Source organism: Carica papaya, chromosome 5 (genome assembly GCF_054855325.1).
Source record: "Carica papaya isolate Zhongbai chromosome 5, ASM5485532v1, whole genome shotgun sequence".
In the NCBI taxonomy this organism is placed as follows: Eukaryota; Viridiplantae; Streptophyta; class Magnoliopsida; order Brassicales; family Caricaceae; genus Carica; species Carica papaya.
In genome coordinates, this window is record NC_142313.1 from 26,438,627 (window position 1) to 26,464,859 (window position 26,233).

General features: G+C 44.6%; 25 pseudogenes; all 25 read right to left on the reverse strand.

Annotated features, from left to right (window-relative positions):
* Positions 1–2,081: 2,081 nt before the first annotated feature.
* On the reverse strand, positions 2,082–2,199 carry LOC148256339 (5S ribosomal RNA; annotated as a pseudogene).
* Positions 2,200–2,534: 335 nt separating this feature from the next.
* On the reverse strand, positions 2,535–2,652 carry LOC148256340 (5S ribosomal RNA; annotated as a pseudogene).
* Positions 2,653–3,685: 1,033 nt separating this feature from the next.
* On the reverse strand, positions 3,686–3,804 carry LOC148256341 (5S ribosomal RNA; annotated as a pseudogene).
* Positions 3,805–4,010: 206 nt separating this feature from the next.
* LOC148256342 (5S ribosomal RNA) lies at positions 4,011–4,129 on the reverse strand (annotated as a pseudogene).
* A 1,559-nt stretch (positions 4,130–5,688) lies between these two features.
* On the reverse strand, positions 5,689–5,807 carry LOC148256343 (5S ribosomal RNA; annotated as a pseudogene).
* A 530-nt stretch (positions 5,808–6,337) lies between these two features.
* On the reverse strand, positions 6,338–6,455 carry LOC148256344 (5S ribosomal RNA; annotated as a pseudogene).
* Positions 6,456–7,665: 1,210 nt separating this feature from the next.
* LOC148256345 (5S ribosomal RNA) lies at positions 7,666–7,784 on the reverse strand (annotated as a pseudogene).
* Positions 7,785–8,564: 780 nt separating this feature from the next.
* LOC148256346 (5S ribosomal RNA) lies at positions 8,565–8,683 on the reverse strand (annotated as a pseudogene).
* A 3,079-nt stretch (positions 8,684–11,762) lies between these two features.
* LOC148256347 (5S ribosomal RNA) lies at positions 11,763–11,880 on the reverse strand (annotated as a pseudogene).
* A 1,511-nt stretch (positions 11,881–13,391) lies between these two features.
* LOC148256348 (5S ribosomal RNA) lies at positions 13,392–13,510 on the reverse strand (annotated as a pseudogene).
* A 716-nt stretch (positions 13,511–14,226) lies between these two features.
* On the reverse strand, positions 14,227–14,345 carry LOC148256349 (5S ribosomal RNA; annotated as a pseudogene).
* A 530-nt stretch (positions 14,346–14,875) lies between these two features.
* Positions 14,876–14,994, reverse strand: LOC148256350 (5S ribosomal RNA; annotated as a pseudogene).
* Positions 14,995–17,256: 2,262 nt separating this feature from the next.
* On the reverse strand, positions 17,257–17,374 carry LOC148256351 (5S ribosomal RNA; annotated as a pseudogene).
* A 1,510-nt stretch (positions 17,375–18,884) lies between these two features.
* Positions 18,885–19,023, reverse strand: LOC148256352 (5S ribosomal RNA; annotated as a pseudogene).
* A 530-nt stretch (positions 19,024–19,553) lies between these two features.
* LOC148256353 (5S ribosomal RNA) lies at positions 19,554–19,672 on the reverse strand (annotated as a pseudogene).
* Positions 19,673–20,195: 523 nt separating this feature from the next.
* Positions 20,196–20,314, reverse strand: LOC148256354 (5S ribosomal RNA; annotated as a pseudogene).
* Positions 20,315–20,520: 206 nt separating this feature from the next.
* LOC148256355 (5S ribosomal RNA) lies at positions 20,521–20,639 on the reverse strand (annotated as a pseudogene).
* A 206-nt stretch (positions 20,640–20,845) lies between these two features.
* Positions 20,846–20,964, reverse strand: LOC148256356 (5S ribosomal RNA; annotated as a pseudogene).
* An 855-nt stretch (positions 20,965–21,819) lies between these two features.
* On the reverse strand, positions 21,820–21,938 carry LOC148256357 (5S ribosomal RNA; annotated as a pseudogene).
* Positions 21,939–23,113: 1,175 nt separating this feature from the next.
* On the reverse strand, positions 23,114–23,232 carry LOC148256358 (5S ribosomal RNA; annotated as a pseudogene).
* A 205-nt stretch (positions 23,233–23,437) lies between these two features.
* On the reverse strand, positions 23,438–23,556 carry LOC148256359 (5S ribosomal RNA; annotated as a pseudogene).
* An 852-nt stretch (positions 23,557–24,408) lies between these two features.
* On the reverse strand, positions 24,409–24,527 carry LOC148256360 (5S ribosomal RNA; annotated as a pseudogene).
* A 205-nt stretch (positions 24,528–24,732) lies between these two features.
* Positions 24,733–24,851, reverse strand: LOC148256361 (5S ribosomal RNA; annotated as a pseudogene).
* Positions 24,852–25,051: 200 nt separating this feature from the next.
* On the reverse strand, positions 25,052–25,170 carry LOC148256362 (5S ribosomal RNA; annotated as a pseudogene).
* An 856-nt stretch (positions 25,171–26,026) lies between these two features.
* Positions 26,027–26,145, reverse strand: LOC148256363 (5S ribosomal RNA; annotated as a pseudogene).
* Between the last annotated feature and the right edge of the window lie 88 nt (positions 26,146–26,233).

The following is a 26,233-nucleotide window of genomic DNA, read 5'->3' on the forward strand; positions in this document are numbered from 1 at the left end:
CCTGCAACGCACTTCTGCTTCTAATTCTAATATAGATCGAAATACCCCAGCGCTTCGACTCATGTCTATATGAATGGAACACCCGCCGCACCTCCTTTTTTATTGTTCTACTAAGTAAGATGCTCGTAATAATAATCTTATCACGTGGTGGGCTATAATTGAATGCACGAATAATATTAAGCAAAATGCTTTGGTGCCGTGATTCACGTTTACGAATTAACCAGCGACTGTCGCTCTAGTCACGCATAACATTTTAACGCCCCATCTGTAAAAAGAAGGGTGCAACATGAGAACTTCGTAGGAGATCACCCATCCTAGTAGTATTGTCGCCCAAGAACGATTAACTATGAAGTTTGATGGGATCCGATGCATTAGTGCTGGTATGATCTCACCCCTTCCATTCCGCGCTGCAAATACATATACCACTTCTCCTTCCCTCTCCCATCTCATCATTTATTTTGTTCTACGCGCACACCGTACCTCTGTTTCTAATTATAATATCAAGCAAAATGCCAAGGCATCTTGACTCATGCCTCGATGAACAAACCGCCTACCACAACTCTATTTTCATTGTTCTACTATGTAAGATAATCGTAATGACATTCTTATCTCGTGATGGACTATAAATAAATGCATGAAAAATCTGGCGCCACGACTCATGCCAGTGGACTATGGCTCCCATTGTGCATAACGTTTAACACCCCATCCGTAAAAAAACGAGTGCAACATGAAGACTTCCCAAAAGATCACCCATCCAAGTACTACTCTCGCCAAAGCACGCTCAACTACGGAGTTCAATGGGATCTAGTGCATTAGTGTTAGTATGATCGCACCTCTTCTATTTTGCGCTACAAATACATATACCCCTTCTCCCTCCCTCCCCCTTGTTATTTGTTTCACTATGCGCGAATACTGCACCTCTGCTTATAGTTCTAATATAGAGTAAAATGCTCCGGCGCCTCGACTCACGCCTAGATTAACGGACTACCCCCTGTACCTCGTTTTTCGTTATTCTACTATGTAAGATGCTCGTAATGACACTCTTATCACGTGGCGAACTATTAATGAATGGACAAAAAATATTAAAAAAATGACTTGGCATTGCTACTCACTCCGAGGGACAATGGCTTTGATCGCGCATAATGTTTAACATCTCGTCAGCAAAAAAACGAGTGAAACATGAGAACTTTACAGGAGGTCACCCATCCTAGTACTATTTCTGCCCAAACACACTTAACTACGAAATTCGATGGGATCCAATGCATTAGTGCAGGTATGATCAAACCATTTCCATTCCACGCTGTAAGTACATATACCCCTTCTCCTTCCCTCCCCCCTCTTGTCATTTATTTCGTTGTGCACACACACCACACCTCTTTTTCTAGTTCTAATATCAAGCAAAATACCCTGGCACCTCGACTCACGCCCAGATGAATGGATCACCCGCCCTACCTCATTTTTTATTGTTATACTATGTAAGATACTCGTAATGACACTCTTATCACGTGGTGAACTATTAATGAATGCACGAGAAATATTAAGTAAAATTTTCAGGCCCCGCAAGTCACAACGACAAACTGTGGCTCCGATCGCACTTAATGTTTAACACCCCGTCTACAAAAAGATGGGTTCAACACGAGGACTTTCCAGGAGGTCACCCATCCTAGAACTAATCTCGCCCAAGCACGCTTGACAACAGAGTTCTGATGGGATCCTGTGCATTAGTGTTTGTATGATTGCAACTGCCCCATTCCCCACTGCAAATACATATAGCCCTTCTCCTTCCCTCCCCTCTCCCATCATTTATTTCACTGTGCGGTCATACTGCATCTCTGCTTTTAGTTCTAATATAAAGTGAAATGCCATGTCGCTTCGACTCACGACTAGAAGAACGGAGGCCTGCTGGGCCTCTTTTTTCGTTGTTTTACTATGTAAGACTCTTGTATTGAGACTCTTATCACGTGGTGGACTACAAATAAGTGCATGTAAAGTATTAAGCAAAATGTTTCAATGTTGCTACTCATGCCGGTGGACTGTGGCTCCGATCGCGCGTAACGTTTGACACCCCGTTTGAAAAAAGACGGGTGCAACAAGAGAACTTCCCAGGAGGTCACCCATCCTAGTACTACTCTCGTCCAAGCATGCTTAACTACGGAGTTCAATGGGATCCGGTGTATTAATGTTAGTATGATTGCACCCCTTCTATTTCGCGCTAAAAATGCATATACCTCTTCTCTTTCCCTCCCCCCACCCGTCATTTTTTTCGCTGTGCGCGCACATCACATCTTTGTTTATAGTTCTAATTTCAAGCGAAATGCCTCGACACCTCAACTCACGCCAGAAGAAAGGACCGCCCGCCGTACCTCATTTTTCTTTATTCTACTATGTAAGATATCGTAATGACACTCTTATCATGTGGTAGACTATAAAAGAATGACAAAAAGATAGTAAGCAAAATTTTCTGGCGACGCAACTCACGCCAGCGGATTGTGGCTCCGATCACATGTTATGTTTTATACCCCGTTTGCAAAAAGACAGTGCAACACGAGGACTTCTCAGGAGGTTACCGATCCTAGTACTACTCTCGCCCAAGTATTCTTAACTGCATAGTTCGATGGGATCTGGTGCATTAGTGCTGGTATGATCGCACCCCTTCCATTCCGCATTGCGAATACATATACCCTTTCTCCTTTCCTCCCCTCTCTCGTCATTTTTTTCACTGTGCGCGCACACTGTATCTCTATTTCTAGTTCTAATATCAAGAAAAATGCCCCAGCTCCTCAACTTATGCCCAGATTAAAAGACCACCCACCACACTTTTTTTTTCGTTGTTCTACTATGTAAGATGCTTGTAATGACTCTCTTATCACGTGGTGGACCACAAATGAGTGCACAAAAAAAAGTAAGCAAAATGCCCCGGCACGGCAACTCGCGCTGGCAAATGAACCAGCAGACTATGGCTTCGGTCGTGCGTAACATCTGATGCTCTGTCCGTAAAAAGACGGGTGCAACACAAGCACTTCCCAAGAGGTCACTCATCCTAGTACTACTCTCGCCCAAACACGCTTAACTGCAGATTATGATGGGATACGATGCATTAGTGCTAGTATGATCCCACCCGTCCTATTACTCACTTCAAATACATATACCCCTTCTCTTTCCCTCCCCCCTCCCATCATTTATTTCGCTTTGTGTGGACACAGCACCTCTACTTCTAGTTGTAATATCAAACAAAATGCCCCGTTGCCTCGACTCATGCCAAATGAACGGACTGCCCGCCGCACATCTGTCTTGCTTGTTTTATTATTTACGATACTCGCAATGACACTCTTATAACGTGGTTAACTATAAATAGATGCACGAAAAATATTAAGAAAAAAACGGGTGGAACACGAGGACCTCCCAGGAGGTCACCCATCCTAGTACAACTTAACTGCATAGTTCTGATGGGATCCGGTGCATTGGTACGATCGCACCTGCTTGCTTCCGCGCTGCAAATACATACACTCCTTCTCCTTCCCTCCCCCCTCTCGTCGGATTGTTTCCTTGTGCATGCACATTGCACCTCTATTTCTCATTCTAATATCAAGTAAAATGCCCCGGTGCCGTGACTCACATTTGCGAATAAACCAGTGGACAATAGTTCTAGTCGCACGTAACATCAAACGATCCATTTGAAAAAGAATGGGTGCAACACGAGGACTTCCCAAGAGGTCACCCGTCCTAGTACTACTCTCGCCCTAGAATACTTAACTGCGGAGTTCTTATGGGATCATGTACATTAGCTTTGGTATGATCGCACCTGTTTTATTCCGCGCTGCAAATACATACACTCCTTCTCCTTCCCTCCCCCCTCCCGTCATTTATTTCCTTGTGCGTGAACACTGCATCTCTATTTCTTATTCTAATATCAAGTAAAATGCTCCGGCGCCGTGACTCCCATTTGTGAATAAACCAGCGGGCCATTATTTCAGTCGTGCGTAACATCAAACGATCAATCTGTAAAAAAATGGGTGCAACACGAGGACTTCCCAGAAGGTCACCACTCCTAGTACTACACTTGCCCAAGCACATTTAACTGCAGAGTTCTGATGGGATCCGGTGAATTAGTGTTGGTATAATAGCACCTATTTCATTCCACGCTGCAAATACATACACTCCTTCTCCTTCCCTCCCCGTTCCCGTTATTTGTTTCCTTGTGCGTGCACACTACACATCTCCTTCTCGTTCTAATATCAAGTAAAATGCCATGGCGCCGTGACTCATATTTACGAATAAACCAGCGGACCATAGTTCCAGTCATGCGTAACATCGAACAACCCATCTGCAAAAAAATAGTTATAACACGAGGACTTCCCAGAAGATCACCACTCCTAGTACTACACCCGCCCAAGCACATTTAACTGTGGAGTTTTGATTAGATCCGGTGAATTAGTGATGGTATAATGGGACTTGTTTCATTCCGTGCTGCAAATATATACACTCCTTCTCCTTTCCTCCCTACTCCCGTCATTTGTTTTCTTTTGCGTGCACACTGCACCTCTGCTTCTCATTCTAATATCAAGTATAATGCGTCAGTGCCATTACTCACATTTGCGAATAAACCAGCGGAACATAGTTTCAGTCGTGCGTAATGTCCAACGACCCATCTGAAAAAAAATTGGTGCAATACGAGGAGTTCCCAGGAGGACACCCATCCTAGTACTATACTCGCCCAAGCATACTTAACTGCGGAGTTCTTATAGGATCCGGTGCATTAGTCCTGGTACAGTCCCACTTGTTTCATTTTGCGCTGCAAATACGTACACTCCTCCTTCCATCCCCCCCCCCCCCCCCCGTTATTTGTTTCCTTGTGCGTGAACACTGCACCTCTACTTCTCGTTCTAATATCAAGTAAAATGCCCTCGCGCCATGACTCACATTTGCGAATAAACCAGCGGGCCATAGTTCCAGTCGGGTGTAACGTCAAATGACCCATCTACAAAAAAAAAGTTACAACACGAGGACATCGTAAAAGGTCACCCATCCTTGTACTACTCTCGCCCAAGTATACTTAACTGCGGAGTTTTGATGGGATCTGGTGCATTAGTTCTGCTATGATCGCACATCTTTCATTCCGCTCTGCAAATACATATACTCCTTCTCCTTCCCTCCCCCATCCCGTCATTTGTTTACTTTTGCGTACACACCTTCTCCTTCCCTTCACCCTCCTGTCATTTGTTTCCTTGTGCGTGCACAATGCACCTCTCCTTTTTGTTCTAATATCAGGTAAAATGCCTCGGCTCTGTGACTCACATTTCTGAATAAACCAGCGGACCATAGTTCTAGTCGCGCGTAACATTAAATGCCCCATCTGAAAAAAATATGTGAGACACAAGGACTTCCCAAGAGGTCACCACTCCTAATACTACACTCGCCCAAGCACATTTAACTGTGAAGTTCTTATGGAATTTGGTGAATTAGTGATGGTATGATGGCACCAGTTTCATTTCCTGCTGCAAATACATACACTCCTTCTTCTTCCCTCCCCCCTCCTGTTATTTGTTTCCCCTTGCATGCACAATGCACCTCTGCTTCTCGTTCTAATATCAAGTAAAATACCCAGGCACCATGACTCACATTTGTGAATAAACCAGCAGTCCATATTTCCAGTCGTGCGTAACGTCGAAGGACCCATCTGTAAAAAAATAGGTGAAACACGAGAACTTCCCAAAAGGAAACCCATCCTAGTACTACCCTCGCTCAAGCACACTTAACTCCGAAGTTCTAATGGGAACCGGTACATTAGTGCTGGTATGATTGCACCTGTTTCATTCCGCACTGCAAATACATACACTCATTCTCCTTCCCTCCCCCTCCTATCATTTGTTTCCTTGTGTGTGCACACTGCACCTCTCCTTCTCGTTCTAATGTTAAGTAGCATATCCCGGCGCCGTGACTAACATTTACGAATAAACCAGCAGACCATAGTTCCAGTCGCGCGTAACATCGAAGGACCCATCTGCAAAAAAATTGATGCAACACGAGGACTTCCCAGGAGGTCACAACTCCTAGTACTACACTCGCCCAAGCACATTTAACTGAAGAGTTCTGATAGGATTAGGTGAATTAATAATGGTACAATGGCACTTGTTTCATTATGCACTGCAAATACATACACTCCTTCTCCTTCCCTCCTCCCTCTCGTCATTTGTTTCATTGTGCATGCACAATGCACCTCTGCTTCTCGTTCTAATATCAAGTAAAATTCTCGGGCTCCGTGACTCACATTTATGAATAAACCAACGGACCATAGTTCCAGTCGCGCATAACGTAGAATGACCCATCTATAAAAAAATGGGTGCAACACGAGTACTTCCTAGGAGGTCACCCATTCTAGTACTACTCTCGTCGAAGCACACTTAACTGCGAGTTCTAATGGGATCCGGTGTATTAATGCTGGTATGATCGCACCTGTTTCATTCCGCGCTACAAATACATACACTCATTCTCCTTCCCTCCCTCCTCCCATCATTTGTTTCCTTGTGCGTGCACACTGTACTTCTCCTTCTCGTTCTAATATCAAGTAAAATATCTCAGCGCCGTGACTCACATTTGCGAATAAACCAGCGGACCATAGTTCCAGTCACGCGTAATGTCGAACACCCCATCTGAAAAAAATAGGTGCAACACACGGACTTCCCGAGAGGTCACCACTTCTAGTACTACACTCGCCTAAGCACATTAAACTGCGGAGTTCTGATGGGATCCGGTGAATTAGTGATGGTATAATGGTACCTATTTCATTCTGCGCTGCAAATACATACATTCCTTCTCCTTCCCTTCCCCCTCCCGCCATTTGTTTCCTTGTGCGTACACACTACACCTTTCATTCTCGTTCTAATATCAAGTAAAATGCCTCCACACTGTGACTCACATTTGTGAATAAATCAGTGGACCATAGTTCCAGTCGCGCGTAACATCGAACGACCCATCTCGACTCATGTCCATATGAACAGATCCCCCCCGCCTCTCGTTTTTTGTTGTTCTACTATTTAAGATGCTCGCAATGACTCTTTCATCACGTGATGGGCTTTAATTGAATGCTGAAAAAATATTAAGAAAAATGCTCCGGTGCCGTGACTCACATTTGCAAATGAACTGGCGGACCATCGCTCTGGTCCAGTTAAATGTTTAACGCCCCGTCTGCAAAAAGAAGGGTGCAACACAAGAACTTCCTAAGAGATCACCCATCCTAGTACTATTCTTGCCCAAGCACGCTTAACTACGGATTTTAGATGGGATCCGATGAACTAGTTTTAGTAGATCGCACCTGTTCTAGTTTGCACCGTAAGTACATATACCCATTCTCCTTCCCTCTCCCCTCCCGTCCTTTGTTTCACTGTGCGAGTACCTCACCTCTGCATCTAATTCTAATATCAAGCGAAATACCCCGGTGCCTCGACCTTTGCCCATATGAACGGATAGCGCCGCACCTCATTTTTTGTTGTTCTACTATATAATATACTCGCAGACACTCTTATCACGTGATGGGCTATAATTGAATGCGTGAAAAATATTAAATAAAATGCCCCAGCACCGTGACTCATGTTTGGGAATGAACCGATGGACCGTCGCTCCAGTCTCGCGTAACGTTTAACGCCTAGTTTGAAAAAAGAAGGATGCAACACGAGAACCGAGAGCTTCCCAGGTGGTAACCCATCTAAGTACTACTCTCGCCCAAGCACGCATAACTGCAGAGTTCTGATGGGATCCGGTGAACTAGTGCTGGTATGATCGCACCCTTTCTTGTTTGTGCTGCAAATACATATGCACCTTGTCCTTCCCTCTCCCCTCCCGTCATTTGATTCGCTGTGTGTGCACCTCACCTCTTCTTCTAGTTCTAATATTAAGCGAAATGCCCCGGCGCCTCAACTCATGCCCATATGAACGGATCGCCCACCGCACCTCGTTTTTTGTTGTTATATTATGTAAGGTGCTCACATTGACACTCTTATCACGTGATTGGTTTTAATTGAATGTGCAAAAAATATTAAGCAAAATGCCCCGGTGGACCATCGCTCCAGTCCCACGAAACATTTAACGCCCCATTTGTAGAAAAAAGGGTGCAACACGAGAACTTCCCAAATGGTCATGCATCCTAGTACTACTCTCGCCCAAGAGTGCTTGACTGCAGAGTTCTGATGGGATCCGGTGAACTAGTGTTGGTATGATCGCAATTGTTTGGTTTGCGCTGCAAATACATATACCCTTTCCCCTTCTCTCTCCCTTCCCATCATTTATTTCGTTGTGCGTGCAACTCACCTCTGCTTCTAGTTCTAATATCGAGCGAAATGCCCTAGCGCCTCGACTCATGTCTATATGAAACACCCGCCGCACCTCCTTTTTCATTGTTCTACTATGTAAGATGCTCGCAATGACACTCTCAACACGTGATGGGCTTTGATTGAATGCACAAAAAATATTAAGCAAAATTTTCCGGCGCCGTGACTCACGTTTGTGAATGAACCGCCGGACCATCACTCTGGTCTCACGTAACATTTAATGCCTCATCTACAAAAAGAAGGGTGCAATACGAGTACTTCCCAAGAGGTCACCCATCCTAGTACTACTATCGCCCAAGCACGCTTGACTGCGGAGTTCTGATGGGATCTAGTGAGCTAGTGCTGGTATGATCGCACCCCTTCTAATTTGCGCCGCAAAGACATATACCACTTCTCCTTCCCTCTCCCTTCCTATCATTTGTTTCGCTGTGTGCACAACTCACCTCTGCTTCTAGTTGTAATATCGAGTGAAATGCCCTGGCACCTCAACTCATGCCCATATGAACGGATCGCCCACCACACCTCATTTTTCGTTGTTCTACTATTTAAGATGCTCGCAATGACACTCTCATCACGTGATGGACTTCAATTGAATGCACAAAAAGTATTAAGCAAAATGCCCCGGCACCGTGACTCACATTTGCAAATGAACAGACGGACCGTCCCTTCAGTCCCGCATAACATTTAACGCCACGTCTATAAAAAAAAAGTGCAACACGAGTGATTCCCAAGAGGTCACCCATCGTAGAACTACTCTCGCCCAAGTATCCTTAACTGCAGAGTTCTGATGGATCCCGTAAGCTATTGCTGGTATGATCACACCCCTTTTAATATGCACTGCAAAGACATATATTCCTTATCCTTCCCTCTCCCTTCCCGTCATTTATTTTGTTGTGTGTGCATTGCACCTCTACTTCTAATTCTAATATTAAGCGAAATGCCCCGGCGCCTCCACTCATGTCTATAAGAACGAAACCCCTGCTGCACCTCCTTTTTTGTTGTTCTACAATGTAAGATGCTCGTAATAATAATCTTATCACGTGGTGGGCTATAATTGAATGCATGAATAATATTTAAGCAAAATGCTCCGGTACCGTGACTCACGTTTGTGAATTAACCGGCGACTGTCACTCTAGTCCCTCGTAACATTTAACATCCAATCTACAAAAAGAATGGTGCAACATGAGAACTTCCTAGGAGATCACCCATCCTAGTACTACTCTCGCCCAAGCCCGATTAACTACAAAGTTTGATGGGATCCGATGCATTAGTCCTGGTATGATCGCACCCCTTCCATTCTGCGCTACAAATACATATACCACTTCTCCTTCCCTCTCCCCTCTCATCATTTATTTTGTTGTGCGCGCACACCGCACCTCTGTTTCTAGTTCTAATATCAACCGAAATGCCAAGACATCTCGACTCATGCCCAAATGAACAAACCGCCTGCCAAAACTCTATTTTCATTGTTCTACTATGTAAGATAATCATAAGGACATTCTTATCTCGTGACGGACTATAAATGAGTACATGAAAAATATTAAGCAAAATATCCCATTGCCGCGACTCACACTGGCGGACTGTCACTCCGGTCACGCGTAATATTTAACGCCTCATCCATAAAAAGACGGGTGGAACATGAGGACTTCACAGGAGGTCACCCATCCTAATACTGCTTTCACGAGAGCACGCTTAACTGCGGAGTTCGACAGGATTCCATTGATTAGTGTTGGCATGATCGCACCCCTTCCATTTCGTGCTGCAAATACATATACCCCTTTTCCTTCCCTCCCCCCTCCCGTCATTTGTTTCGCTGTGCATGCACACTACACCTCTGTTTCTAGTTCTAATATCAAGCGAAATGTCCGGGCACCTCGATAAATGGATTGCCTGTGGTACTTCGTTTTTCATTGTTCTACTATGTAAGATGCTCGTAATGACACTCTTATCATGTGGTGGACTGTAAATGAATGCACGAAAAATATTAAGCAAAATATTCTGGTGCCACAACTCATGTCGGCGAACTATGGCTCCTATTGCGCATAACATTTAACACCCCATCTATAAAAAGACGGGCGCAACACAAGGATTTACCAAAAGATCACCCATCCTAGCACTACTCTCACTAAAGCACGCTCAACTACGGAGTTCGATGAGATCCAGTGCATTAGTGCTAGTATGATCGCACCTCTTCTATTTTGCACTACAAATACATATACCCCTTCTCCCTCCCTCCCCCTCTGTTATTTGTTTCGCTATGCGTGAACACCACACCTCTGCTTATAGTTCTTATATATAGTAAAATGCTCCGGCGCTTCGACTCATGCCCAGATGAACGGACTACCCCCTGTACCTCGTTTTTTGTTATTCTACTAAGTAAGATGGTCGTAATGACACTCTTATCACGTGGTGAACTATAAATGAATACACGAAAAATATTACGAAAAATGTCTTGCCGTTGCGACTCACTCCGAGGAACAATGGCTTTGATTGCGCATAATGTTTAACATCCCGTCAGCAAAAAAACGAGTGGAACATGAGAACTTTCCAGGAGGTCACCCATCCTAGTACTACTTCCACCGAAGCACACTTAACTAAAAAATTCGATGGGATCTAGTGCGTTAATGCAGGTATGATCGCACCCCTTCCATTCCACTCTGCAAGTACATATACCCCTTCTCCTTCCCTCACCCCTCCCGTCATTTGTTTCGTTGTGCGCACATATCACACCTCTGTTTCTAGTTCTAATATCCAGCGAAATACCCCGGCACCTCGACTCACGCCCAAATGAATGGATCGCCCGCCGTACCTTATTTTTCATTGTTATACTATGTAAGATACTCATAATGACACTCTTATCACGTGGTGGACTATAAATGAATGCACGAAAAATATTAAGCAAAATTTTCAAGCCCCGCGACTCACACCAGCAGACTGTGGCTCCGATCGCATTTAACGTTTAACACCCTGTCTAAAAAAAAATTGGTTCAACACGAGAACTTTCTAGGAGGTCACCCATCTTAGAACTAATCTCGCCCAAGCACGCTTTACTACAGAGTTCTGATGGGATCCTGTGAATTAGTGTTTATATGATCGCAACAATCCTATTCCCCACTACAAAAAAATATAGCCCTTCTCCTTCCCTCCCCCCTCCCATCATTTATTTCGCTATACGGGCATACCGCATCTCTTCTTCTAGTTGTAATATAGAGCGAAATGCCATGTCGCTTCGACTCATACCCAGAAGAACGGAGGCCCGCTGCGCCTCTTTTTTCGTTGTTCTACTATTTAAGACTCTCGTAATGAGACTCTTATCACGTGGTGGACTACAAATAAGTGCACATAAAATATTAAGAAAAATGTTTCAACGTCGCTACTCATGCCGGCGGACTGAGGATCCGATTGCGCGTAACGTTTGAGGCCCCGTCTGCAAAAAGACGGGTGCCACAAGAGAACTTCCCAAGAGGTCACCCATCCTAGTACTACTCTCACCCAAGCTCGCTTAACTACGGAGTTCGATGGGATCTGGTGTATTAATGCTAGTATGATTGCACCCCTTCCATTCCGTGCTGCAAATACATATACCCATTCTCCTTCCCTCCCCCTATCCATCATTTTTTTTGCTGTGTGCGCACACCGCACCTCTGTTTATGGTTCTAATATCAAGCAAAATGCCCCGACACCTCGACTCATGCCAGAAGAAAGGACCGCCCGCCGTACCTCATTTTTCTTTATTCAACTATGTAAGATGTTCGTAATGACACTCTTATTACGTGGTAGACTACAAATGAATGCACGAAAAAATAGTAAGCAAAATTTTCTGGCGACGCGACTCACGCCAGCGGATTGTGGCTCCGATCACATGTATCGTTTTTCACCCTGTTTGCAAAAAGACAGTGCAACACGAGGACTTCTCAAGAGGTTACCGATCCTACTACTACTCTCGCTCAAGCATGCTTAACTGCATAGTTCGATGGGATCCAGTGCATTAGTGCTGGTATGACCGCACCCCTTCCATTCCGCATTACAAATACATATACCCCTTTTCCTTTCCTCCCCTCTCCCGTTATTTTTTTCGTTGTGCGCGCACACGACATCTATGTTTCTAGTTCTAATATCAAGTAAAATGCCCCAGCGCCTCGACTTATACCCAGATTATAGGACCACCCACCACACCTTTTTTTTTCATTGTTCTACTATGTAAGATGCTCGTAATGACTCTCTTATCACGTGGTGGACTATAAATGAGTGCACCAAAAAAGTAAGCAAAATGCCCCGGTGCGGTGACTCACGCCGGTAAATGAACCAGCGGACTATGGCTCCGGTCGCGTGTAACGTTTGATGCCGTGTTCACAAAAAGATGGGAGCAATACAAGCACTTCCTAGGAGGTCACTCATCCTAGTACTACTCTTGTCCAAACACACTTAACTGCAGATTATGATGGGATACGATGCATTAGTGCTAGTATGATCCCACCCTTTCCTATTCCTCACTTCAAATACATGTACCCCTTCTCTTTCCCTCCCCCCTCCCATCATTTGTTTCATTCAGTGTGGACACCGCATTTTTACTTCTAGTTGTAATATCAAGCAAAATGCCCCGTTGCCTCGACTCATGCCTAGATAAATGAACCGCCCGCCGCACCTCTATTTCGCTTGTTCTATTAACTACGATGCTCCTAATGACACTATTATCACATGGTGGACTATAAATGGATGCACAAAAAATATTAAGAAAAAGACGAGTGCAACACGAGAATTTCCCAGGAGGTCGCCCATCCTAATACTAATCTCGCCCAAGCAAACTTAACTGCAGAGTTCTAATAAGATCCGGTCCATTAATGTTGGTATGATCCCACCTGTTTCATTCTGCGCTGTAAATACATACACTCATTCTCCTTCTCTACTCCCTCCCGTCATTTGTTTCCTTGTGTGTGCACACTACACCTCTCCATCTCATTCTAATATCAAGTAAAATGCCTCGGCGCCGTGACTGACATTTGCGAATAAACCAGCAGACCATAGTTCCACTTGCGCATAACGTTGAACGATCCATCTGTAAAAAAATGGGTGCAACATGAGTACTTCCCAGGAGGTCACCCATCCTAGTACTACTCTCGCCAAAGCACACTTAAATGCGGAGTTCTGATTGAATTCGGTGCATTAGTGCCAGTATGATCGCACCTATTTCATTTTGCGCTGCAAATACATACACTCCTTCTCCTTTCCTCCCCCCTCCTGTCATTTGTTTCTTTGTGCGTGCAGAGTGCACCTTTCCTTCTCGTTCTAATATCAAGTAAAATGCCCCGATCCCATGAATCACATTTGCAAATAAACTAGCAGACCATAGTTCCAGTCGCACGTAATGTGGAACGACCCATCTGCAAAAAAATGGATGCAACACGAGTACTTCCCAAGAGTTCACCCATCCTAGTAATATTATCGCCCAAGCACATTTAACTATGGAGTTCTGATAGGATCCGGTGCATTAGTTCTGGTATGATCGCACATTTGTAAATAAACCAGCAGACCATAGTTCCAGTCGCACGTAACGTGGAACGACCCATCTGTAAAAAAATGGGTGCAACACGAGTACTTCCCAAGAGTTCACCCATCCTAGTAATATTATCGCCCAAGCACATTAACTACGGAGTTCTGATGGGATCCGGTGCATTAGTTCTGGTATGATCGCACATATTTTCTTTCGCGCTGCAAATACATACACTCATTCTCCTTCCCTCCCCCCTCCCGCCATTTGTTTCCCTATGCGTGCACACTGCAACTCTCCTTCTCGTTCTAATATCAAGTAAAATGCCCCGGTGCCGTGACTCACATTTGCGAATAAACCAACGGATAATAGTTCTACTCGCACGTAACGCCGAACGATCCATCTGCAAAAAAATTGGTCCAACACGAGGACTTCCAAGGAGGTCACCCATCCTAGTACTAGTCTCGCCCAAGCAAACTTAACTGCAGAGTTCTGATGGGATCCCGTGCATTAGTTCTGGTATGATCGCACCTGTTTCATTCTGCGCTGTAAATACATACACTCCTTCTCCTGCCCACCCCCCTCCCGTCATTTCTTTCCTTGTGCGTGCACACTGAACCTCTCATTCTTGTTCTAATATCAAGTAAAATTTCCCGGCACCATGACTCACATTTGCGAATAAACTAACGGATAATAGTTCTAGTCGCGTGTAACGTCGAACAACCCATCTGTAAAAAAATTGGTGCAACACGAGGACTTCCCAGGAGGTCACCACTCCTAGTACTACACTCGCCCAAGCACATTTAATTGCGGAGTTCTGATGGGATCTGGTGAATTAGTGATGGTATAATGGCACCTGTTTCATTCCGCGCTGCATATACATACACTCTTTCTCCTTCCCTCCCCCTTCTCGTCATTTGTTTCCTTGTGCGTGCACACTGCACTCTCTTTCTCGTTCTATTATCAAGTAAAATGCCTCGGTGCCGTGACTCACATTTGTGAATAAACCAGCGTACCATAGTTCCAGTCGCGCGTAACATCGAACGACCCATCTAAAAAAAAATGGGTGCAACATGAGGACTTCCCAGGAGGTCACCCATTAGAGTACTACTCTCGCCCAAGCACATTTAGCTGCAGAGTTCTGATGGGATCCGGTGCATTAGTGCTGGTATGATCGCACCTGTTTCATTCTGCGCTGTAAATACATACACTCCTTCTTCTTCCCTCCCTTCTCCCGTCATTTGTTTCCTTATGCGTGCACACTGCACCTCTCATTCTCGTTCTAATATCAAGTAAAATGCCCCGGCGCCGTGACTCAGATTTGTGAATAAACCAGTGGACAATAGTTCTAATCGCACGTAACTTCGTTCGATCCATTTGAAAAAAAATAAGTGCTAACACGAGGACTTGCAAGGAGGTCACCACTGCTTCTCATTTTTTTTTTCTACTATGTAATATGCTCACAGACACTCTTATCACGTGATGGGCTTTAATTAAATGCGCGAAAAATATTAAACAAAATGCCCCGGCGTCGTTGCTCATGTTTGCGAATGAACCGGTGGACCGTCGCTCCGGTCCCACATAACGTTTAACGCCCAGTCTGAAAAAAGAAAGATGCAACACGAGGGCCGAGAGCTTCCTAGGAGGGAACCCCTCCTAGTACTACTCTCTTCCAAGTACGCATAACTACAGAGTTCTGATGGGATTCGGTGAACTAGTGCTGGTATGATAGCACGCTTTCTTGTTTGCGCTGCAAATACATATGCCTCTTCTCATTCCCTCTCCCCTCCGTCATTTGATTTGCTGTGCGCACACCTCACCTCTTCTTCTAGTTCTAATATTAAGCAAAATTCCCTAGCGCCTCGACTCATGCCCATATGAACGGATCGCCCACTGCACCTCTCGTACCTCATTTCTAGTTCTACCATGTAAGATGCTCGTAATGACACTCTTATCATGTGATGGACTATAAATGAATGCACGAAAAATATTAAGCAAAATATTCTGGTGCCATGACTCATGCCGGCGGACTATGGCTCCTATTGCGCATAACGTTTAACACCCCATTCGTAAAAAGACGGGCGCAACACGAGTACTTCCCAAAAGATCACCCATCCTAGTACTACTCTCGCCAAAAAATACTCAACAACGGAGTTCGATGGGATCCGGTGCATTAGTGCTAGTATGATCGCACCTCTTCTATTTTGCGCTACAAATACATATACCCCTTCTCCTTCCCTCCCCCCCTGTTATTTTGTTTCGCTATGCGGGAACACCGCATCTCTGCTTATAGTTCTAATATAGAGCAAAATGCTCTGGCGCCTCGACTCACGCCCAGATTAACCGACTACCCCTTGCACCTCGTTTTTGGTTATTCTACTATGTAAGATGCTCGTAATGACACTCTTATCACGTGACGAACTATAAATGAATGCACGAAAAATATTAAGAAAAATGTCTTGGCATTGCTACTCACTCCGAGGGACAATGGCTTTGATCGCGCATAATGTTTAATGTCCCGTCAGCAAAAAAATGAGTGGAATATGAGAACTTTTCAGCAGGTCACCCATCCTAGTACTACTTCTGCCCAAACACACTTAACTACGAAATTCGATGGGATCCAGTTCATTAGTGCAAGTATGATCGCACCCCTTCAATTCCATACTGCAAGTACATATACTCCTTCTCCTTCCCTCCCCCCTCTGATCATTTATTTCATTGTGCGCACACACCACACCTCTGTTTGTAGTTCTAATATCAAGCGAAATACCCGGTACCTCGACTCACTCCCAGATGAATGGATCGCCCGCCGTACCTCATTTTTCATTATTATACTATGTAAGATACTCGTAATGACACTCTTATCACGTGGTGAACTATAAATGAATGCATGAAAAATATTAAGCAAAATTTTCAGGCCACGCGATTCACACCGGCAGACTGTGGCTCCGATCACACTTAACGTTTAACACCTCGTCTATAAAAAGATGGGTTCAACACGAGGACTTTCCAGGAGGTCACCCATCCTAGAACTAATCTCGCCCTAGCACACTTGACTACAGAGTTCTGATGGTATCCTATGCATTAGTGTTTGTATGATCGCAATTGTCCCATTCCCCACTGCAAATACATATAGCCCTTCTCCTTCCCTCCCCCCTCCCATCATTTATTTCGCTGTGCGGGCATATCGCATCTCTGCTTCTAGTTCTAATATAGAGCAAAATGCCATGTCGTTTCAACTCATGCCCAGAAGAACGGAGGCCCCTTGCGCCTCTTTTTTCATTGTTCTACTATGTAAGACTCTCATAATGAGACTCTTATCACGTGGTGGACTACAAATAAGTGCACGAAAAATATTAAGCAAAATGTTTCAATGTTGCTACTCATGCTAGCAGACTGTGGCTCCAATCGCGCGTAACATTTGATGCCCCGTCTGCAAAAAGACAGGTGCAATAAGAGAACTTCCCAGGAGATCACCCATCCTAGTACTACTCTCGCCCAAGCACGCTTAACTATAGAGTTCGATTGGATCTGGTGTATTAATGCTAGTATGATTGCACTCCTTCCATTCAGCACTACACATACATATACCCCTTCTCCTTCCCTTCCCCCACCCGTCCTTTTCTCCACTGTGCGCACACATCTTACCTCTGTTTATAGTTCTAATATCAAGTGAAATGCCCCGACATCTCGACTCACGCCAGAAGAAAGGACCACCCGCCGTACCTCATTTTTCTTTATTCTACTATGTAAGATGCTCTTAATGACACTCTTACCACGTCGTAGACTTTAAATGAATGCACGAAAAAATAGTAAGCAAAATTTTCTGGTGACGCGACTCACACCAGTGGATTATGGCTCCGATTACATGTATCGTTTTACGCCCTATTTGCAAAAAGACAGTGCAATATGAGGACTTCTAAGGAGGTTACCGATCCTAGTACTACTCTCGCCTAAACATGCTTAACTGCATAGTTTGATAGGATCCGGTGCATTAGTGCTGGTATGATCGCACCCTTTCCATTTTGCATTACAAATAAATATACCCCTTCTCTTTTCCTCCCCTCTCCTGTCATTTATTCCGCTGTGCGCACACACTGCATCTCTGTTTCTTGTTTTATTATCAAGCAAAATGCCCCAGCGCCTCGACTTATGCCCAGATTAAAGGACCATCCGCCACAGCTTTTTTTTCGTTATTCTACTATGTAAGATGCTCGTAATGACTCTCTTATCACGTGGTGGACTATAAATGAGTGCACAAAAAAAAAGTAAGCAAAATACCCCAACGTGGCGATTCACGCCAGCAAATGAACCAGCGAACTATGGCTCTGGTCGTGCATAACATTTGATGCCCTGTCCGCAAAAAGACGAGTGCAACACAAGCACTTCCCAGGAGGTCACTCATCCTAGTACTACTCTCGCCCAAAAACATTTAACTGCAGATTATGATGGGATATGATACATTAGTGCTAGTATGATCCCACTCGTCCTATTCCTCACTTCAAATGCATATACCCCTTCTCTTTCCCTCCCCCCTCCCTTTATTTGTTTCGCTCTATGTGGACACCGCACCTCTTATTCTAGTTGTAATATCAAGCAAAATGCCCCGTTACCTCGACTCACGCCCAGATGAACGGACCGCCCGCCGCACCTCTGTTTTGCTTGTTCAATTATTTACGATGCTCGTAATGACACTCTTATCACGTGGTGGACTATAAATGAATGCACAAAAAATATTTAAAAAAAGACAGGTGAAACACGAGTACTTCCCTGGAGATCACCTATCCTAGTACTACTCTCGCCCAAGCACACATAACTGTGGAGTTCTGATGGGATCCAGTGAATTAGTGATGGTATAATGCACCTATTTCATTCCGCTCTGAAAATACATACACTTCTTCTCCTTCTCTCCCCCCTCCCATCATTTGTTTCCTTGTGCGTGCATATTGCACCTCACCTTTTCGTTCTAATGTCAAGTAAAATGTCCCAGCGCCATGACTCACATTCGTGAATAAACCAGCGGACCACAGTTCCAGTCGCGTGTAATGTCGAACGACCCATCTGCAAAAAAATAGGTGCAACACGAGTACTTCCCAGGAGGTATCCCATCCTAGTACTACTCTCGCCCAAGCACACATAACTGCGGAGTTCTGATGGGATCCGGAGCATTAGTGCGGGATTCGGTGCGTTAGTGCTGGAATGATCGCACCTGTTTGATTCTGCACTGTAAATACATAAACTCCTTCTCCTTCCCTACTTCCTACTATCATTTTTTTCCTTGTGCGTGCACACTGCACCTCTCTTTCTCATTCTAATATCAAGTAAAATGCCACGGTGCCGTGACTAACATTTGCGAATAAATCAGTGGACCATAGTTCCAGTCACGCGTAACGTCGAACGACCCATCTGAAAAAAAAGAGTGCAACATGAGTACTTCCCAGGAGGTTAATCATCCCAATACTACTCTCGCCCAAGCACACATAACTGCAGAGTTTTGATGGGATCCGGAGCATTAGTGCGGGTATGATCGCACCTATTTCATTATGCGCTGCAAATACAAACACTCCTTCTCCTTCCCTCCCCCCTGCCGTCATTTTTTTCATTGTGAGTGCATACTGCACCTCTCATTCTCGTTCTAATATCAAGTAAAATGCTCCGGCTACCTAACTCACATTTACAAATAAACTAGCAGACCATAATTCTATTCGCGCATAATGTCGAACGACCCATCTGTAAAAAAATGAGTGCAACATAAGGACTTCCCAGGAGGTCACCCATCCTAGTACTACTTTCGCCCAAGCACACTTAATAACGGAGTTCTGATGGGATCCGGTGCATAAGTGATAGTATGATCGCACATATTTCCTTTCGCGCTACAAATACATACAGTCCTTTTCCTTCCCTCCCCCCTCCCGTCATTTGTTTTCTTGTACGTGCACACGACAACTCTCCTTCTCGTTCTAATATCAAGTAAAATACCTCGGTGCCGAGACTCACATTTATGAATAAACCAGCGGAACATAGTTCCAGTCGCGCGTAACGTCGATCTACAAAAAAAATGTGTGCAACACGAGTACTTCCTAGGAGGTCACCCATCATAGTACTACTCTCGCACAAGCACACTTAATTGTAGAGTTCTAATGGGATCCGGTGCATCAGTGTTGGTTGATCAGACCTATTTCAATCCGCACTACAAATACATACACTCTTTCTCCTTCACTCCCCCTCCCGTAATTTGTTTCCTTTTGCGTGCACACTGCACCTCTCCTTCTCGTTCTAATATCAAGTAAAATGCCCCGGCATCGTGACTCACATTTGCGAATAAACAAACAAATCATAGTTCCAGTGTCGCATAACGTCGAACGACCTATCTGTAAAAAAAATGCATGCAACACGAAGACTTCCCAAGAAGTCACCCATCCTAGTACTACTCTTGCCCAAGCACAATTAACTGCAGAGTTCTAATGGGATCCGGTGCATAAGTGCTAGTATGATCGCACATATTTCATTTCGCGCTACAAATAGATACATTCCTTCTCCTTCCCTCCCCCTTCCTACCATTTGTTTCCTTGTGCCTGCACACTGCACCTCTCATTCTCGTTCTAATATCAAGTAAAATGCCTCGGCACCGTGACTCACATTTACGAATAAACCAGCAGACCATAGTTCAAGTCGCGCGTAACGTCGAACGAATCATCTGTAAAAAAATAGGTGCAAAAAAAGTACTTCCCAGGAGGTCACCCATTCTACTACTACTCTCGCCCAAGCACAAATAACTGCGGAGTTCTGATGGGATCCAGTGCATTAGTGCTTGTTTGATCGCACCTGTTTCATTCTGCGCTGCAAATACATACACACCTTCTCCTTCCCTCCACCCTCCCATCATTTGTTTCCTTGTGCGTGCACACAACACCTTTCCTTCTCGTTCTAATATCAAGTAAAATGTATCGACGCCGTGACTCATATTTGCGAATAAACCAGTAGATCATAGTTCCAGTCGCACGTAACGTCGAATGACCCATATGAAAAAAAATGGGTGCAACACGAGGACTTCCCAGGAGCTCACCCATCGTAGTACTACTCTCGCCCAAGCACACTTAACTGCGGAGTTCTGATGGGATCCAGTGCATTAGAGCTGGTATAATCGCACCTGTTTCATTCTGCGTTGCAAATAGATACAGTCCTGCTCCTTCTCTCCCCCCTCCCGTAAATTTTTCCTTGTGCGTGCACACTGTACCTCTCCTTTTCGTTCCAATATCAAGTAAAATGCCTCGGTGTCATGACTCGCATTTGCGAATAAACCAGTGGACCATAGTTCCAGTCACGCGTAACGTCGAACGACCCATCTGTAAAAAAATGGGTGCAACACGAGGAATTCCCAGGAGGTCACTGATCCTAGTACTACTCTTGTCCAAGCACACTTAAATGCAGAGTTCTGATGAGATCCAGTGAATTAGTGCTGGTATGATCGAACCTATTTCATTCCGCGCTGCAAATACATAAACTCCTTCTCCTTCCCTCCCCCCTTCCATAATTTATTTCCTTGTGCGTGCACACTACACCTCTTCTTCTCGTTCTAATATTTATTAAAATACCTCGGTGCCATGACTAACATTTGCGTATAAACCAGTGGATCATAGTTCTAATTGCAAGTAACGTCGAACGACCCATGTGAAAAAAATATGGTGCAACACAAGAACTTCCCAGGAGGTCACAAATCCGAGTACTACTCTCACCCAAGCACACTTAACTGAGGAGTTCTGATTGGATTCGGTGCATTAATGCTGGTATGATCGCACCTGTTTTATTTTGTGCTGTAAATACATACACTCCTTCTCCTTCCCTCCCCCCTCCCGTTATTTGTTTCCTTGTACGTGCACCCTGCACCTCTCATTTTATTTCTAATATCAAGTAAAATACTCCGGCGTCGTGACTCACATATGCGAATAAACAAGCGAACAATAGTTCTAGTCGCGTGTAACGTTGAACGACCCATCTGCAAAAAAATTGGTGCAACACGAGGGCTTCCCAGGAGGTCACCCATCAAAGTACTACTCTCACCCAAGCAAACTTAACTGCGGAGTTCTGATGGGATCCGGTGCATTAGTGCTAGTATGATAGCACCTGTTTCATTCCGCGCTGCAAATATATACAATCCTTCTCCTTCCTTACCCCCTCCCATCATTTGTTTCCTTCTGCGTGCACACTGCTCCTCTCATTCTCCTTCTAATATCAAGCAAAATTTTTCGGTGCCGTGACTCACATTTGTGAATAAACAAGGGGATCGTAGTTCAAGGTTGGCGTAACATCGAATGCCCCAACTGAGAAAAAATGGTTGCAACACGAGAACTTCCTAAGAGGTCACCACTCCTAGTGCTACACTCGCCTAAGCACATTTAACTGCAGAGTTCTGATAGGATCCGGTGAATTAGTGATTGTATAATGGCAAATGTTTCATTTTGCACTGCAAGTACATACACTCCTTCTCCTTCCCTCCACCTCTCATCATTTGTTTCCTTGTACGTGCACACTGTACCTCTACTTCTCGTTCTAATATCAACTAAAATTTTTTAGCGCCATGACTCACATTTGCGAATAAACCAGCAGATCATAGTTCCAGTCACACGTAATGTCGAACGACCCATCTGCAAAAAAATGGGTGCAACACAAGGACTTCTAAGGAGGTCACCGCATCTAGTACTACACTCATCCAAGCACATTTAACTGCGGAGTTCTGATGGGATCCGGTGAATTAGTGATGGTATAATGGCTATTATTTCATTCTACGCTTTAAATACATACACTCCTCCTTTCCTCCCCCCTCCCGTCATTTATTTCCTTGTGCGTGCACACTGCACCTCTCCTTCTCGTTCTAATATCAAGAAAAAAAACAGATGTCGTTACTCACATTTGCGAATAAACTAGCAGACCATAGTTCCAGTCGTGCGTAACGTTGAACGACCCATCTGCAAAAACATGGGTGCGACACGAGTACTTCGAAGGAGGTCACACATCCTAGTACTACTCTCGCCTAAGCGCACTTAACTGCTCAGTTCTAATGGGATCCGGTGCATTAGTGCTGCTATGATCGCACATCTTTCATTCCGCGCTGTAAATACATACACTCCTTCTCCTTCCCTCGCCCATCCCGTCAATTGTTTCCTTGTGCGTACACACTGCACCTCTCTTTTTCATTCTAATATCAAGTAAAATACCTTAGTTCCGTGACTCACATTTGAGAATAAACACGCGGACCATAATTCCAGTCGTGCGTAACATCGAATGACCCATCTAAAAAAAATAGGAGCAACACAAGGACTTCGCAGGAGGTCACCCATCCTAGTAATACTCTCGACCAAGCACACTTAAATGTGAAGTTCTGATGAGATCCGGTGCATTTGTGCTGGTATGATCGCACCTGTGTCATTTGGCGCTGCAAATACATACACTCCTTCTCCTTCCCACCCCCTCTCGTTATTTGTTTCCTTGTGCGTGCACAGTGCACCTCTCCTTCTCGTTCTAATATCAAGTAAAATCCCTCAGCTCTGTGACTCACATTTGCGAATAAACCAGTGGACCATAGTTCCTGTCGCACGTAACGTCGAACAACCTATCTGCGAAAAAATGGGTGCAACACGAGGACTTCTCAGGAGGTCACCCATCCTAGTATTAGTCTAGCCCAAACACACTTAACTGCGGAGTTCTGATGGGATCGGGTGCATTAGTGCTGGTATGGTCGCATTTCTTCCATTTTTCGCTGCAAATACATACACTCATTCTCCTTCCCTCCCCCCTTCTGTCATTTGTTTTCTTGTGCGTGCACACTTTACCTCTCCTTCTAGTTCTAATATCAAGTAAAATGCCCCAGCACCGTGACTCACATTTGCGAATAAACAAGCGGACCATATTTTCTGTCGCGCGTAACGTCGAACAACCCATCTGTAAAAAAATTATTGCAACACGAGGACTTCCTCAGAGGTTACCCATATTATTACTACACTCGCCCAAACACATTTAACTGCAGAGTTCTAATGGGATTCGGTGAATTAGTGATGGTATAATGGCACCTATTTCTTTTCGCTCTTAAAATACATACAGTTCTTCTCCTTCCCACCCCCCTCCCATCATTTGTTTCCTTGTGTGTGCACACTGCACCTCTCCTTCTCGTTCTAATATCAAGTAAAATTTTTCACCTCCGTGACTCACATTTGGGAATAAACCAGCAGATCATAGTTCCAGTCACGCGTAACGTCGAACGACCCATCTGCAAAAAAATGGGTGCAACACAAGGACTTCCATTGAGGTCACCACTTCTAGTACTACACTCGTCCAAGCACATTTAAATGCGGAGTTCTGATGGGATCCGGTGAATTAGTGATGGTATAATGGCTATTATTTCATTCTAAGCTTTAAATACATACACTCCTTCTCCTTTCCTCCCCCCTCCCGTCATTTATTTCCTTGTGCGTGCACACTGCACCTCTCCTTCTCGTTCTAATAAAAAAAAAAACTGATGTCGTGACTCACATTTGCGAATAAACCAGCAGACCATAGTTCCAGTCGCGCGTAACGTCGAACGACCCATCTGTAAAAACATGGGTGCGACACGAGTACTTCTTAGGAGGTCACACATCTTAGTACTACTCTCGTCCAAGCACACTTAACCTCTGAGTTCTAATGGGATCCGGTGCATTAGTGCTGCTATGATCGCACATCTTTTATTCTGCGCTACAAATAAATACACTCCTTCTCCTTCCCTCCCCCCTCCCGTCATTTTTTTCCTTGTGCGTGCACACTGCACCTCTCTTTTTCATTCTAATATCAAGTAAAATACCTTAGTGCCGTGACTCACATTTGAGAATAAACATGCAGACTATAATTCCAGTTGCGCGTAACGTCGAATGACCCATCTAAAAAAAATAGGAGCAACACAAGGACTTCGCAGGAGGTCACCCATCCTAGTAATACTCTCGACCAAGCACACTTAAATGCGAAATTTTGATGAGATCCGGTGCATTTGTGCTGGTATGATCGCACCTGTGTCATTTCATGCATACATACACTCCTTCTCCTTCCCACCCCCTCCCGTCATTTGTTTCCTTGTGCATGCACAATGCACCTCTCCTTCTTGTTCCAATATCAAGTAAAATCCCTCAACACTGTGACTCACATTTGCGAATGAACCAGCGGACCATAGTTCCTGTCGCACGTAACGTCGAACAACCCATCTGCAAAAAAATGGGTGCAACACGAGGACTTCTCAGGAGGTCACCCATCTTAGTATTAGTCTCGCCCAAACAAACTTAACTGCGGAGCTCTGATGGGATCCGGTGCATTAGTGTTGGTATGGTCGCACTTCTTCCATTTTGCGCTGCAAATACATACACTCATTCTCCTTCCCTCCCCCCTTCCGTCATTTGTTTTCTTGTGCGTGCACATTTTACCTCTCCTTCTAGTTCTAATATTAAGTAAAATGCCCTGGCACCGTTACTCACATTTGCGAATAAACAAGCAGACCATATTTTCTGTCGCGCGTAACGTCGAACGACCCATCTGCAAAAAGATTATTGCAAGACGAGGACTTCCTTAGAGGTTACCCATATTATTACTACACTCGCCCAAGCACATTTAACTACAGAGTTCTGATGGGATCCGATGAATTAGTGATGGTATAATGGCACCTATTTCTTTTCGCTCTGAAAATACATACACTTCTTCTCCTTCCCACCCCCCTCCCATCATTTGTTTCCTTGTGCGTGCACACTGCACCTCTCCTTCTCCTTCTAATATCAAGTAAAATTTTTCAGCGCCGTGACTCAAATTTACGAATAAACCAGCAGATCATAGTTCCAATCACGCGTAACGTCGAACGACCCATCTGCAAAAAAATGGGTGCAACACAAGGACTTCCAAGGAGGTCACCACTTCTAGTACTACACTCGTCCAAGCACATTTAAATGCGGAGTTCTGATGGGATCCGGTGAATTAGTGATGGTATAATGGCTATTATTTCATTCTACGCTTTAAATACATACACTCATTCTCCTTTCCTCCCCCCTCCTGTCATTTATTTCCTTGTGCGTGCACACTGCACCTCTCCTTATCGTTCTAATATCAAGAAAAAAAAACCGATGCCGTGACTCACATTTGCGAATAAACCAGCAGACCAAAGTTCCAGTCACGCGTAACGTCGAACGACCCATCTGTAAAAATATGGGTGCGACACGAGTACTTCCCAGGAGGTCACACATCCTAGTACTACTCTCGCCCAAGCACACTTAACTGCTGAGTTCTAATGGGATCTGGTGCATTAGTGCTGCTATAATCGCACATCTTTCATTCCGCGTTGCAAATACATACACTCCTTCTCTTTCCCTCCCCCCTCCCGTCATTTGTTTCCTTGTGCGTGCACACTGCACCT